The 13,062-nt window shown below is 45.5% G+C and overlaps 1 protein-coding gene across 1 annotated transcript in view; it reads right to left on the bottom strand.

Annotated features, from left to right (window-relative positions):
* Positions 1-10,475, bottom strand: part of GNB1L (G protein subunit beta 1 like) — a 48,725-nt gene extending 38,250 nt beyond the window's left edge. Inside the window, exon 1 of the mRNA XM_067539859.1 lies at positions 10,376-10,475. The gene's annotated coding sequence lies outside the window, so the exon portion shown is untranslated. The remainder of the gene's footprint in view (positions 1-10,375) is intronic.
* Between the last annotated feature and the right edge of the window lie 2,587 nt (positions 10,476-13,062).

Genomic DNA, 13,062 nt, shown 5'->3' with positions numbered 1-13,062 from the left:
CGGGCCCACTTGACTGGCTGAGGCCTACAGGCCCGAAGCGCTGGGCCCAGCTGCGGGGCTGCAGCGACTGGGATGAGCCCCTTGAACAGGAGAGCTGGGAGTTCCGCCCGGAAGCTGGTCTGGACTTGGAGGAGCTGCCGGATGCCCAACCCCTGGAGGCAGGACCAGACCAGGAGGAGTTGCCGGAGGCTGAACCCTACCCCCAGCCCTGCAATCTGGAGGAGCTGCCCCTTGCCAAGGAGCTTCCCACTCTACCCCCTTGTGGATGAAGAGGGACTGACTGGTCTACCCTGGGCGGTGTATCCCGGCGACCCGGAGGAGCTGGCAGATGCAGGTACTGGGGAATTTGGGGAGGAAGAAGCCCAGGGACAGCCAGAGGCGTGGCTGCAATAGGGGTAAGCCCAGTTGGTGTGTTGCGGCGGGAGCCCTGCCGACTGAGTGGTAATGCCCTGCCACTGCTAGGGCCCTGGGCTGGGATGCAGTGGAGTTGGGTGGGCCTGCGTCCCCCTCCTCTCCCCCGATCCTTGCCAACCCGAAAGAGCGAATACCGCCCACTTGACTTGAGGTCACTGCTCCTTGCTTGCCCACCCTGCCTGAGGGCTGGGGGCAAAAGCCTGCAAACGCTAACATTCCCCTTGGATATAGGAAGGCGCAGTGCCCTTCCTCTGAGCCTGGGCCTGAGGAAGGGCCACCAGGACTAGACCGGGCAGGAGCCCGTCCTACAATGATGAACTAAATTCTAGTTGGCAAGGCACATAAATGAGTGCCAGGAAGATTGAGAGTGGAGCACTGGGAGAGCATTATGGAAGCTGGCTGCCCTGATTCTGCCTGCTCTGGATGGACTGCTATGTGGGTCCCTTGCAATTTCCACTGTGGATTATCTAAATGGGGAATAGCCAAGGTTTACTCGGGCACATAGGCACATGTAGCCACTCAGAGCAAATAACAGTCCCTGTTCACAGGCATCTTAGCAGAAATAAAATCTCCAAAGGAGTGGTAAAAAAAGAATTAGAAATGTTCATGGAGGATAGGGCCATGAATGGCTATTAGCCAAGACGAACCTCATGCTCTGGGTATCGCTAAACCTTTGACTCCCAGAAGCTGGGCCTGGATGACAGGGAACAGATCACTTGATAATTGTCCTGTTCTGTTCATTCCCTCTGAAGCATCTGGATACTGGGCTAGATGGACCATTGGTCAGACCCCGTATGGCCATTCTTAAGTTCTTATAGTCTCAAGCAGAGCTAATGTACAGCAAATGTAATGCTACAAAACTATCTATGCCATTTACCCTGTATCAGGCATATTTTGGCTCATTATGTTTAAAAAAAGTCAATTTTCTGGTTACGGGGCTGGAACTATCAGCCATTAATCAGAGAATGGTAGGGCAATGTATCAGTATGAGCATAGTCTGCCAAGCCCTGACCATTAAAGAATCATTCCCTAGCCATCCATCCACTTATGTAATAGATTGTAAAACTATCTGATAGTTACTCTCATGGTTTCTTACCAGGGTCTTGATTTCATTTACTTGCTGCATCTACCTTCTACACCCTGACGAACAAGAAACGGAGCAGATTTTAGTCAGCACAAAAAAAGGAAAGAGTAGACACACAAATGTGTCAAATTGGTTTTTAATTTTTTAAAATAATAATAATTTAAAGCACACAAAGCCTAAGTGTTTATACCACATCAGGCTTCTGAGTTGAGACAAAGCTGCATCATTCCTCATCCCACTTCTTATTCAAGCAAACAAGTTGCCTTTGCTATCCTAAGTACAACAGTGACTCATTCTAACCACACTTGTCAGTTTGTGCACTTGGATGGCTGAGGTGGCAATTAAGAGTAGAGACAGGTATGTCCCTTGACATTGTACATGTGACATGAAATGGAAAAAGTTAGGAATTTCTCTGGTATATATTCTAAAATATAAAATAAAATGTTTAAGGCAGAGCAACTTTGTGATGGATCAGTCTGTCTCCTATTTTAAATTCAAGCTCCTCATCTTTGTTTATAAGGCGCAGTTCTGTCCCAGCTTATCTCACTTCTAGCTGTCACCTATTCTCCCACTTATATCCATGCTTAGCCAGTTCAGCTCAGCTTGTTGCTCCCCGGCTCTCCTTTGCCCAGAGGTATGGCCGGGCCTTTTTTCCATGCTGCACACTACACTACACCCTCACTGACCCTTTAAAGCATACAACCAAACTCTCCCACTTCAAGTCCCCCCTCACAATTTAGTTCTCTTTTGGTCAACCTACCATCACTGACCTTCATCCTGCTCTCACTCTGGACACTAAATCCCCCCCCAAATTTCAATAAATTAAAATGCATATATAACAAGCTCTCTCTCAATCTTTCCCTGTTCTAATTTGTGCATTTCCCTGCCCTATTCCTTTCTTTGTCATCCATCCTTGTTGTGTTGTCCAGTCCAGCATTCTGTTCTCCCACCTCTACTCCCATTGTATAGTACTTTATTCCACAAATAGTCCCCTTGATTTCAGATAGCAGAATCAGGCCCTGTAAAACATCATCCACATCTGATGCAAAATAAAATTCACAGAATGGATGTGTTCGCATAATTATTCTTCAAATAGCTACTTTCTGCTGTTCAAATTCCATTCTTGATGATGGAAACTTGCATTTTAAGGAGAGGCAGGTAGAAATTTCTGACTAACTGGACTAGTTGAGCTATGTTTCTATGTATGTGCTACAGTATCTTTTCTGCATCACACCTACTACACAGACAGGAGACTGAGCAAGTGATAGTTTTGACAGCCAGCAGCTAATCAAGTAACAAATTATCAGGCTTAAAGAAATAATAAAGCAGAATCCAGCTGTGCATTTGTTGGATAAAAATCCCAGCATCTCCCATATCTCATGCATGTTTCAATTTATGGGAAGAAAACAGAATAGAGGGAGTTTCTCTACCCTTTCTCATGTGGACCATAAAACAGATTTATTACCTAGGTTATAGTCTGTTTTCTCCTGAGGAAAAAGTACAGAAAGTGGTGGAACAATTTAAAAAAACAAACAAACAAGAACCACCAGGATTTTCTTTATGATGAACAAAAAGCCAAATTTTGACCCTCTTAATATCATATTGCCCTTCTATTTAATGTTTTAGTCCAGTGTTTCGCAACCTTTTTGATACCAAGGAATGCCTTGCTGCCTTACTAATCTGCATCAGGGAGATCTCAGGGACCGGCGCTGGTCCACGGACTAGCTGTTGAGAAACTCTGCACTAGTCACACTTTCTGCCTTCTTAAATCTTGTAGCACAGCCTTTACATTTCAGTGGGGAAATCTACAACTGTTCCAGCTGTCTGAATGTGGAAAGTCTTCCCTGAAATTCCCATCTGGTACATTTTTAGATTAGAATTCAACCCCCCACCCACTCATAATATCAAAGGTCTTTGGCTCCTACTGAAAAGTTGTGGAGTAACTCTCATACTGAGAAATATTGGTTTGCATTCCTCCTCAGCTAATTCCAGTTCAGCTTCACCTCCCACTACACAGGTGCTCAGGAGAAGGTCTATAGGGAATGTCTACCCTGCAATTAGACACCTGTGGCTGGCCCGTGCCAGCTAAGGGGCTGTTTAACTGAAGTATAGACGCACAGACTGCAGTTCGAGCTCTGGGATCCTCCCAACTCACAGTATCATAAATCTACACTGCAATTACACAGTCCCTTAGCCCAAGTCCCGCAAGCTCAAGTCAGCTGGCATAACTGCAGTGTAGACATACCCTAAGAGTAGCTACTTGGGAAAGAGTAAGGAGCAAATGTCTTTAAAAGGCTGGGCTCCACACTCAGGAATGGGTTGAACCTCAGTTCAGGATTTTTTCCTGTGTATTTTTTCTCTGTATGTAAAATACACCTTCTGACCGTTAACAATAAATCAAGACAAAGAGTTTGCTGAGTAAGACTTTTTCCACTTCTGAGTCTCTCCACTAGTTTATACGCTGACATTATCATTCTATTTGGGTATATCTAAGTTCCTATCAACACTCTAAATCCTACCATGCTGAGGGACCTGCTTACAGCACAGGTTGTCTCGCAACAGAGTGATAACAGAGTTTATTCCAGAAGTGTAGATGAGACTGAATCATGTTTTAAGTATGTTTTCTGAACCATGCTACAGCTTGGACTTTTGCTCAGTTTGAGAACAAAGTTAACTAGTCCCCTCTACGCTGCAAGGCCAATACACTTTTTTAACGATGTCAGGAACTATCTTTTTGTCCCCTTACTCAGTAGGATTTGCAGCATACATAGGACCTAAATGTCCAGTTTTTTACAACATGGTTCATCTCATAACTGTAGTTTAATAGGGTCACATTTTCTCCAGAAGGTAGACCTATACTAGCTTCAGAAATGTCAGACCCAGCTCTTTGGAATAATTCCTTTATATATCCATGCTTTACAGTAAGTCATGTATTACTATCGCCCAGTTGAGATAAGCAATACTGAATAGAGCCACCATAAGAAGCACATATTTAAAATGCATCATAACAGGGCTTTTTCTGAAGAAACTAGTTTTTTGTTTTGTTTTTTTTTTTTTACCGAGGGGGGGGGAAAGGAGGGATTTTATTCATGTTTTGAATTGTCTGAAATACTTACAGGAACATATTTGGAAGTTGTTGTTGTTTTTTTTTTTTTTTTATACTAAAATATTAGGTTTCTAGATCATTTGGGATGACCTCATTCATGGCTTTCACACGTAAGTATACAGCTATAAGAAACTCAAATTAATAAAATCTTTCTACCACATCATCACTTGGATGCAACTTCAAAGTGTGTATACATATAAAAATTATATATACATACACATGCACTCCACCACCATTTGAAAATAAGTTTGTTGTGTTCTTAGCTATTGTAATAACATGAGTTATTCTGATTTCAGAAGTGGAACAAAGTATTAAATGAGCCATATCACAGTGGCAATCTACTGCAGTTATATGGTATATGACAAAAGCCTCAAGAGTCCACTTTTTGTCACATTCCAGTGTGCCAATACTAAACTCAAAGGAAGCTTTTCTTCAGCGTTCAGATGTTGCAAAAACTTAACAGCTTTGTCATTGATTTATTTTATTCTTATTGTTTTGTGATCACTTTTACTGCTCCATAGAGACCAATAATTTTGAATTTGCTCAGCAGTTAGTGGTTGTGAGCCATTGCTAATTTTGAACTCTTCATTTGTGTACCAAACACATTTTAATGGATCAAACTTTAATATTTAAAAAACAATCCATAAATCCACCTACATACATTTTCTGACCAAGTGCTATTACTGTCATTTAATTTAAACTACCTTTTTCCTTTTAGTATACACGTTTTACTTAGGTTCAAAGTTGTGCAAATGGCAACATGACAGCATAACAACCCAAAAAGAAAAAGTTCAAGCTTTGATTTGTCAGCATTAAAGTTTCCTTTAACACTGACAAAATACACGCATCTTGGAAAAAGGGAATTGAGAGTATTGTTTTAATTGGCTTTTGTGGAGAAACTAGTTACAACTGCCTGGTTCCCAGTTCTTGCTATTCCCAGGGAACTGTGTGTTGTTATGGCTGAACTTATGGAGAATTAGTATTCAAGCTAAAATATAAAAGAATGCAAACACAAGACATGCTGTAGCCAGATACAATACATGGTACAAAGCAGTTTTTTGGCTAGGAATGTAAGAACATGTAAGGGACATTGGTGAAGGGTTGGATTGCAAAAGGTAATTTGTAACACTTTAAAATGCAAATATGGTCAGGCAAAAAAGACATCCTCTTCTTCACTGTGTTAGCTCCCAATGCATATCAAGACTTCAGTCTGCTGATTTTAATAACAAAAACAAGTTTTTATTCCTATTAGCACTGCAGAGTCAACACATGAGAGATTAGGAGCTGGCTTCTATTCTGTTGCATGGATTAACACAATTAACACTTCTGACTGCAGAATCTTTATCACTTATGTCAACATACAAGCCAGGAGGGGCCCAGCTTTTGTTCTCAGAATGATTTTGGTTACGAAAAAACATTTTCTTGTAAACTGAGCAAATTTCATTACACATCATTAATCGATAATAAAAGTACTCCAAAACATCATTTTCAAAATTACAATTTAAAATTCTTACAAAGAATGTCCTTTTCAATCTAAATAATTTAGGCCCATATGCTTCCCCTGGCATGCAGTGCAGGAGAGGAGGGGGGGGGGGGGGAAGAGTAGGCCCATTCAGAGAGGGCAAGTGACTAGGTAAGATGGTATGGGATCCACAAAAGTACTTAGACACCTAAACCCCAAACTTAGGCACCCAAGTCCCTCTGTTACGCACCTAAGACCCAGTTTTGGCTTCGCTGCAAGCCACAAAACTCTCACCAAACCTTTTAGGCATCCAGAGTCTCCTATCTCCCAGGTGACTGTCATAGCCACGGGTCTATAGAGTAATCCTCATTCTCTCTGGCCCAAGGATTGTTCCACTGTGGATAAATACTTAAATAGCCAGAGAGAGGAGAAAGAGACAGATTTCTCCAGACAAGTGGTTAGAGCACCCACCTGGAAGGGAGGAGGCCCCTCATCAAGTTCTCCTGCTCTACCCACTCTTTCATTATTTATTCACAGTAGACCAGCTTCAACAGGAGAGATTCTGGGAGCCCCACATCAGAATATCCCCGAGGTTAAAGCACTCTTCTGAGTGGTGGGAGATCCCTGTTCAAATCTTTTCTCCCCCTCTGGCAGAGAGGAGGGAATTGAACCTCAGTCTCCCACGTTCCAGGCACATGCTCTAACCACTGGGCTAAAAGTTACAAGGGGTGACTCCTCCTCCTCTAGCTGTCTTGTGTAGACTGAGGCAGGTGCATAACTCATTGCTGCAAGAAACATCTTAGGCACCTAAGCTGCCTGATTGTTGATCACTAAGAAGAGCTAGGCAGCTCCCTGCAGACTTGACTTAAGCATCTATCTCCAAGAGAGGGGAGGGACTTAGCACACTCCCCTCTTCTTGGCATCTCTTATTGGCTAGTTCAGGTTACTCCCCACGGAGTGGGCTTGCTTCCATGGATCTCATTCCTAGCCCTGGTTTACACTGACCTGGCGATTCGGCAGCAGTCAATGGGAGTTACGCAACTACACAGAGTAGCTTGCATAACTCCAGTTGACTGCTGTGCTTCCCTTCTGCCCAGTGTCTTCACTGCACTGCGCCGACAGGAACCGAGTTCCCGTTGACGCAGCGCTACGCCACTTGAGGGGGTGGTTTACCAGCGTTGACTTCTGGATCAATTGAGTGGGTCTTCACTGACCGCTCAATCGATCCAGATAGCAGCAAAGTCGCCGCCATCAGATCGACCTATCTCTCCCCCATTCATTGCATTGAGAGCCTAGGTGCCTAATTCAGCCTTGTAGATTGCAGTGTTGTTCCTGAATTTTCTAGGCACCTAAAAGTTAGGCACCATGATGCTCACTGTTACAACGCCTAAGTCCCTTTGTGGATCCCACCAATGCTTCTTAGTCACATTGCTCCCTCTAATAGGAGTCATGGAAAAAGTTAACAGGGTTGAGATTTGGGGGAGGGAGATAGATAGAGGTGAGTCAGAAAGAAGCTGCAGTAAAAAGCACATTCCTCCAACACTGCAGGCTGCTCTGCAAGGTTTGGAATTCTGTCTAAGAATATAGGATAACACGGGCTGGTATCTCTTTTGGGTCTTACATCCTGCCCATTTTGCACCCTGCTAGTCCTGTGGATCAGGGCATGGGAGGAGGATGTACAGATTTAGTGACCCCTGTGGAGCTGCAAAGTTTCCCCTTTTTGTAAACAAGGGGATTGTACAGGCTATTCTTTAAAGAAATAAAAATATCAACCACTCCCACAGAAAAATAGATACAAAGAAAAGAACCCAAATTTCAGACATGGGCACTTAACTTTCAAATCCAAATCCTGTATCTGTGTGCTCAAATTGATAGGCTCATGAAATGGCATTTACATTTCTAATCGATGATCCAAATGCTCATGCATGCCTTCCCCCTGTTCGTAGATTGGGCCTCACTTATTTTATGTATGATCTTTAGTAGATTGTGCCGTTGCTGTAGAATCAGGCAGCCAGTAGAGGGAGCAAAAGTAAATAAAGCATATTGTCAAAACTGACAATATCTATGAGGCTCCTAATGAGGAAGGAAGTACAGCAAAGCCACATTGGTTTATAGCACATAAAAAGGAGATGAGGGAAAGCATTCTTTACCAAATGGAAGATGAGAAATCTAGCAAGGAAAGAGTATTTTCCAGCTTCTGAGAGGGATTAGTAACAGGTAGTAAAAGTCTATGGGCTAAATTCAATCCTGCTGTAAATGGGGGCAATTCCACTGACCTCAGTGGAGTTATACCTGGGCTAAATTTGATACTAAAAAGTATTATATTTTGTACATTATAGCTTTATATGTTTGTAAATTTTTTTCATTTGAGGATCTCTAAACACTTTATAAATTAAGCTTCACAGCCCCCCTGTGAAGTACTGTATTACTATTGCAATTTTCCAGGTGGGAAAATTGAGTCTTATAGAAGGTAAGTTACATGTCCAGGTCCCAAAGTAAATTAGTAGCAGATTTGGGTACAGAACCCAATAAATGACAGTCTCTGTCCACTTTGTTCTAGCCAATAGACCACACTTTTCCTCATGTGGCAATGTCCTTTTAAAGATGGGAGAATCCACCTAGGTCATCAATCTTACCCTTTAAAACCTGACAAAATATTCATTCTTGCTGGTCATAAAATAAATTCACAGAGATATTATAGAACTTGTAAAATCCAATACACTAAAATTATAAGATATTATATTTATGGCTCACTGATATTAAAAATCTGATGGGATATATTCTGAACTCAATGCACAAGGCTCTAGCATCATAACTGCCAGCCGTTAGAAGAAAACATTATCTGAGGCTTTCCAAAGATGCTGTTTCCTCCAAATACCCACAATAGCAACTTTGGAATATTTCAGAACAACTGTTTAACTGTAATTACACAGAATTGGATGGTAATCAAAATATTATTTTACTCCAGTACTGTCCTTATGTTGGACAAAGATACTACACCCTCCCAAACATTTGTCCTGTCCACAGTATTTCCCCATCTCCACTTACTCTTCCTCTAGCTCAAAATTCTGGGCACTTCCATCAATATTATTAACTGAAAAGAGTACACAAAACAAATTAAATGTGACGATCTGTAGGGATAGATTAAGGCCGGATCTAGATCACATAATCTGTGGGAGAGATCCTAGAGGGAACAGAGTCAAAGATCAAGTAGCAGACAATAGCCCAGTGTCCAGAATCACTGCTGCCAGGTTGTTGTCTCTTATGGACAGACGCTCAAAAGCTCCAGATAGGAAACAACCTAGAATCCATCCACAGAGAGATGAGAGTGGGAGGGAAGACGTGGTGTGAAGCGTGGTTCTTGAATATTGAGGACCTCATTTAGTTTTTAATTAATATCTGATGGCATCATTGTATAATAAATTACTGTTATTTAGTATTTGTATTTGTATTTAGTATTTATTTTATTTATTTAGTATTTGTATTGCAATAGCATCCAAAAGCCTCAAACCATATCAGGACCCCTTTGTATTAGGGGCTATGCAAAAAGCCTATCCCTGCTCCAAAGGGCTTCTACTAAACATATGTGCAGTTAATGTGTTGCCATGAGGCAGGCCTGCTAGACAGGAAGCCCCACAGGTTTCATTCCTGGCTCTTCCACTGACCAGCTGTGTGACTTTCCACAAGTTGCTTCACCTCTCGGTGCCTTAGTCTCCCCATTTTTACAAGGGAGATGAGGATACCAGCGTCCCGGGCGTGTAGTGAGGATTCAGTTAGGTCATGCCTGAAAAGCAATCTCCATATAACTTTTCCCCAGTAACAGTGACAGAGCCCTGCCAGCCCGCTGCCCCCACGGGGGTCCCCCCAGTGGCAGTGCCGCAGTCCCTCTTCCCCTCGGAGGTGACAACAACCCAGCATCCCCATATAACGCATAGGGGTCCTCCCACCGGCACCACAGACCCCTCGCCCCTCCCACTGACAGCCAGACTGACCCCCTCACCCCATAGGGCTCCCCACCACCAGCGAGACAGACCAGCCTCCACAGGTCCCCCCAATAGCAACACGGCTCCTCGCCCCCATACGGCTCCCACCGATAGCGACACAGACCCCTGGCCCCCACAGAGCCCCCCCAACTAGCGACCCAGACCCTGGCCCCCACAGAGCCCCCCCAAGAGTGACACGGTGGTAACGTGGATGCGGGTAGCACTGACCCGGCTCCCTCGTGCGCCCCGAGCCCCGGGGTAGCACACGCGCGCGCACACGCGCACACAGACACACACACACACACGGGCGCGCGCAGGCTCCTCACCAGCCTGCCCGCAGGGGGTGGGCACTGGCATCCCTCCGCTGCCGGGCCCGGGTGTACCTTAAGGGCGGGGAGTGGGAAAGCGAAATGGATCGGTCACTCGGCGCTCCACTAGCTCCACCTAAGGATTCATGGGGAGGACCGACCAGACAGAGGCAGCAGAGCGCCACGCTGAGATGGGCGTTCGGAGGCGGCCGGGATAGGCAATCACTCGGCTCGCGCTCGAGACACCGCCTCCCCGTGACTGAGATCGCTGGGGGAGAGAGGTGGGCGCCGGGCATGCGCCGCGAGGGCTGTGTGTGGCCGGGCCTGGTAGGGCGGCGCGTGGCGGGTGAGTGGGTCCGCACCGCGCGCACCCGCCGCAGCCTCCCTCCCCCCGCCGCCCCCCCCCCCCCCCGGACTGGGGACAGCGCGAGCGTCAGCTGTCACCTGGGACCCCGCGCCTGGACCAGCGCGCGGTGCCAGGTGCTGTACAGAGTGTGCGCAGCTGGGCCCTGGCCCAAGGAGCTGACCGGCGTCTTCTGCCCCGGCCCTGGGCTGATGGGGGTGTGTGTGGAGCGCAGGCTCCCCCGGCTGCAGCAGTAGAGGGTGGGAATATGGTATTTGCTGCAGCTGCCTTGGTTCTGCTTTTTGTCAAGGTCCAAACTCCAGAGAAAATAGTCATTAAAAAAGAAAATAAATAAAAAGATTACAGCCTCTGTTCTGCTCAAAAGCAGCGGGCGGTCCAGATTTGGCACATGGTCTGCCTAGGGCCATGGTCCCCAAACCTTTTAGGTCGTGTTCCCCTCCTCCCGCCCGTCCATGCCCACTCCCCCGCCAGGTGCAGGGCCACGGTCAGGGCTAGGGGCTGCAGCTCTGAGCGGGGCGGCTGTCGGGCAGAAGCTGGGAGCAGCAGGGCTGGGGCAGCCAGGGTCAAGCCGGGAACAGCGGCTGAGGCTGGGAGCAGGACCGCAGTGGTTGGAGGTGCCCGGGGCATGCCCCTCAGTTTGGAAACTTCTTGCCTATTGACCACCCCTGCTTTGGGGTATAAATAAAATATGTTTGTAATTTACAACAAGCAGAAGGGGGCCCTGCAGGTAGGAAGAGATTTCTCTCTCCAACAAACTGACACCTGAAACTTTACCTCTTAAGGTTTATATCCTAATGTGTAGACCAGTGGTTCCAAACTTGTGGCCCGTGGGGTTTTCAAAGTGGCCTGTGGCTCCCCTCCTGCTGGCAAAGGACCCAGGCGGAGCACGTTTCTCCGGGCCTAAAAGACGGGTGCAGGATCCTTGCTACAGCCAACGGGACAGGAGATAAGCCCTCTCGTCCCCCAGCTCCAGCAGAGAGCAAAGCGCTCTGCCTGGGTCCCTGGGGTCCCTGCTGCAGCCAGAGGGAAGGGAGCACTGATCTTCTGACACCCTGGGTGCAGAAGGGACCCCCAGCACCTAGGGACTCAGGTGGAGCGCACAGGGCTACAGCATGCATGTGATTTTGCTGCTGCAGCCAGGGAGACAGGAGATCAGCAAGGAGGCAGCATCCTCCCTGAACTCCTGTCTGGCTGTAGTGGAGTGGAGTGGGGGGAAGGGTCTGCTGGCAGAGACTGGTGGCCCTTCAGGGTCGTGAAAATATCATCTGTAGACCTCGAGCCAAAAAGGTTGGGAACCCCTGGTGTAGACCTTCACCTGATATGCCCGACAATGCTGTTTTAAAGTGCACTTTCTTCCATAAGGATGTGAAGGCTGAACATAAATAGAACTGCTTAAAATCCAATAGTGAAGTTAGTTACCTATTACCATGTTATGAGAGAAAAGCTTGATTTTTTTCCTTTTCCCTTTCTATAGAAATAAAGACATGACCTCCTGCCAAAGATACCAGAATAAAACAAGCAGTTTTTCAGCCAGTCGTATGGATGCACCCATTATTAGTATCATTAGCAGAGTGTGTAGTTGGGTGGGAAAACCTTTGCTTTCTGGTCCTCTGTGTTGTTTCCTTTAATAAACCAAATTCACTCTAACATCTAAAGAAAGTAAATAAATTAACAGTCTGAGAATAATAAGATTATCCTCGTCAAAGGTGAGGAAATAATGACTGTGTGCAGCTGCTGCTTGTTTCTGCATAAAGCAGGCTGCCCACTAGTGATTTGGGAGGCCCAATTTGGGAGATCTAAAACAGATGCAATGTTTCGAAAGAAAAATTAGGTTGCTTTAAGGTGTCTCATGTTGAACACCCTAAATCGCTTTTGAGAATCTTGGCCACAGTCTTTCCAGATCTGATTTTTAAAGCCAGCTTCCCAATTTGAGCTTTTACATAATTTTGTGGGTAGCCAGCTTTCAAAATCTGACACACTGTGTATTTACATTGTAATCAATCTGAATGATGTGTAATTTGAGCTGAGCAATCCCTGTACTCCGGGTAGTTTTCTAGAGCTATAGTTTATGGTCAAGAATTGTAAAATAAATAATACTTACCTCTCCTCATGCTTTGCTAATAATCACCCCTTACATCATCCCTGTAAATATTAGAATCACAATTTTACAAAGCGGAGAACTGAGGCAGAGAAATCAAGTGTCTTGCCCCACACCACTGAGGGAATCACTGTCAAAGAGAGAATTAGAACTCAGGATTACCTGGCTCCTTTTCATGAGCTCAGGGTGATTAGACCACACAGAAGGTCTAAGTCTCAGAAAGCTTGATTGAGGGGTCCTTTT

Source organism: Emydura macquarii, unplaced genomic scaffold (genome assembly GCF_026122565.2).
Source record: "Emydura macquarii macquarii isolate MOO-44397 ecotype Brisbane River unplaced genomic scaffold, CSIRO-AGI_Emac_v2 contig_554, whole genome shotgun sequence".
NCBI lineage: Eukaryota > Metazoa > Chordata > Testudines > Chelidae > Emydura > Emydura macquarii.
This window is presented reverse-complemented; position numbering and strand designations above follow the sequence as displayed.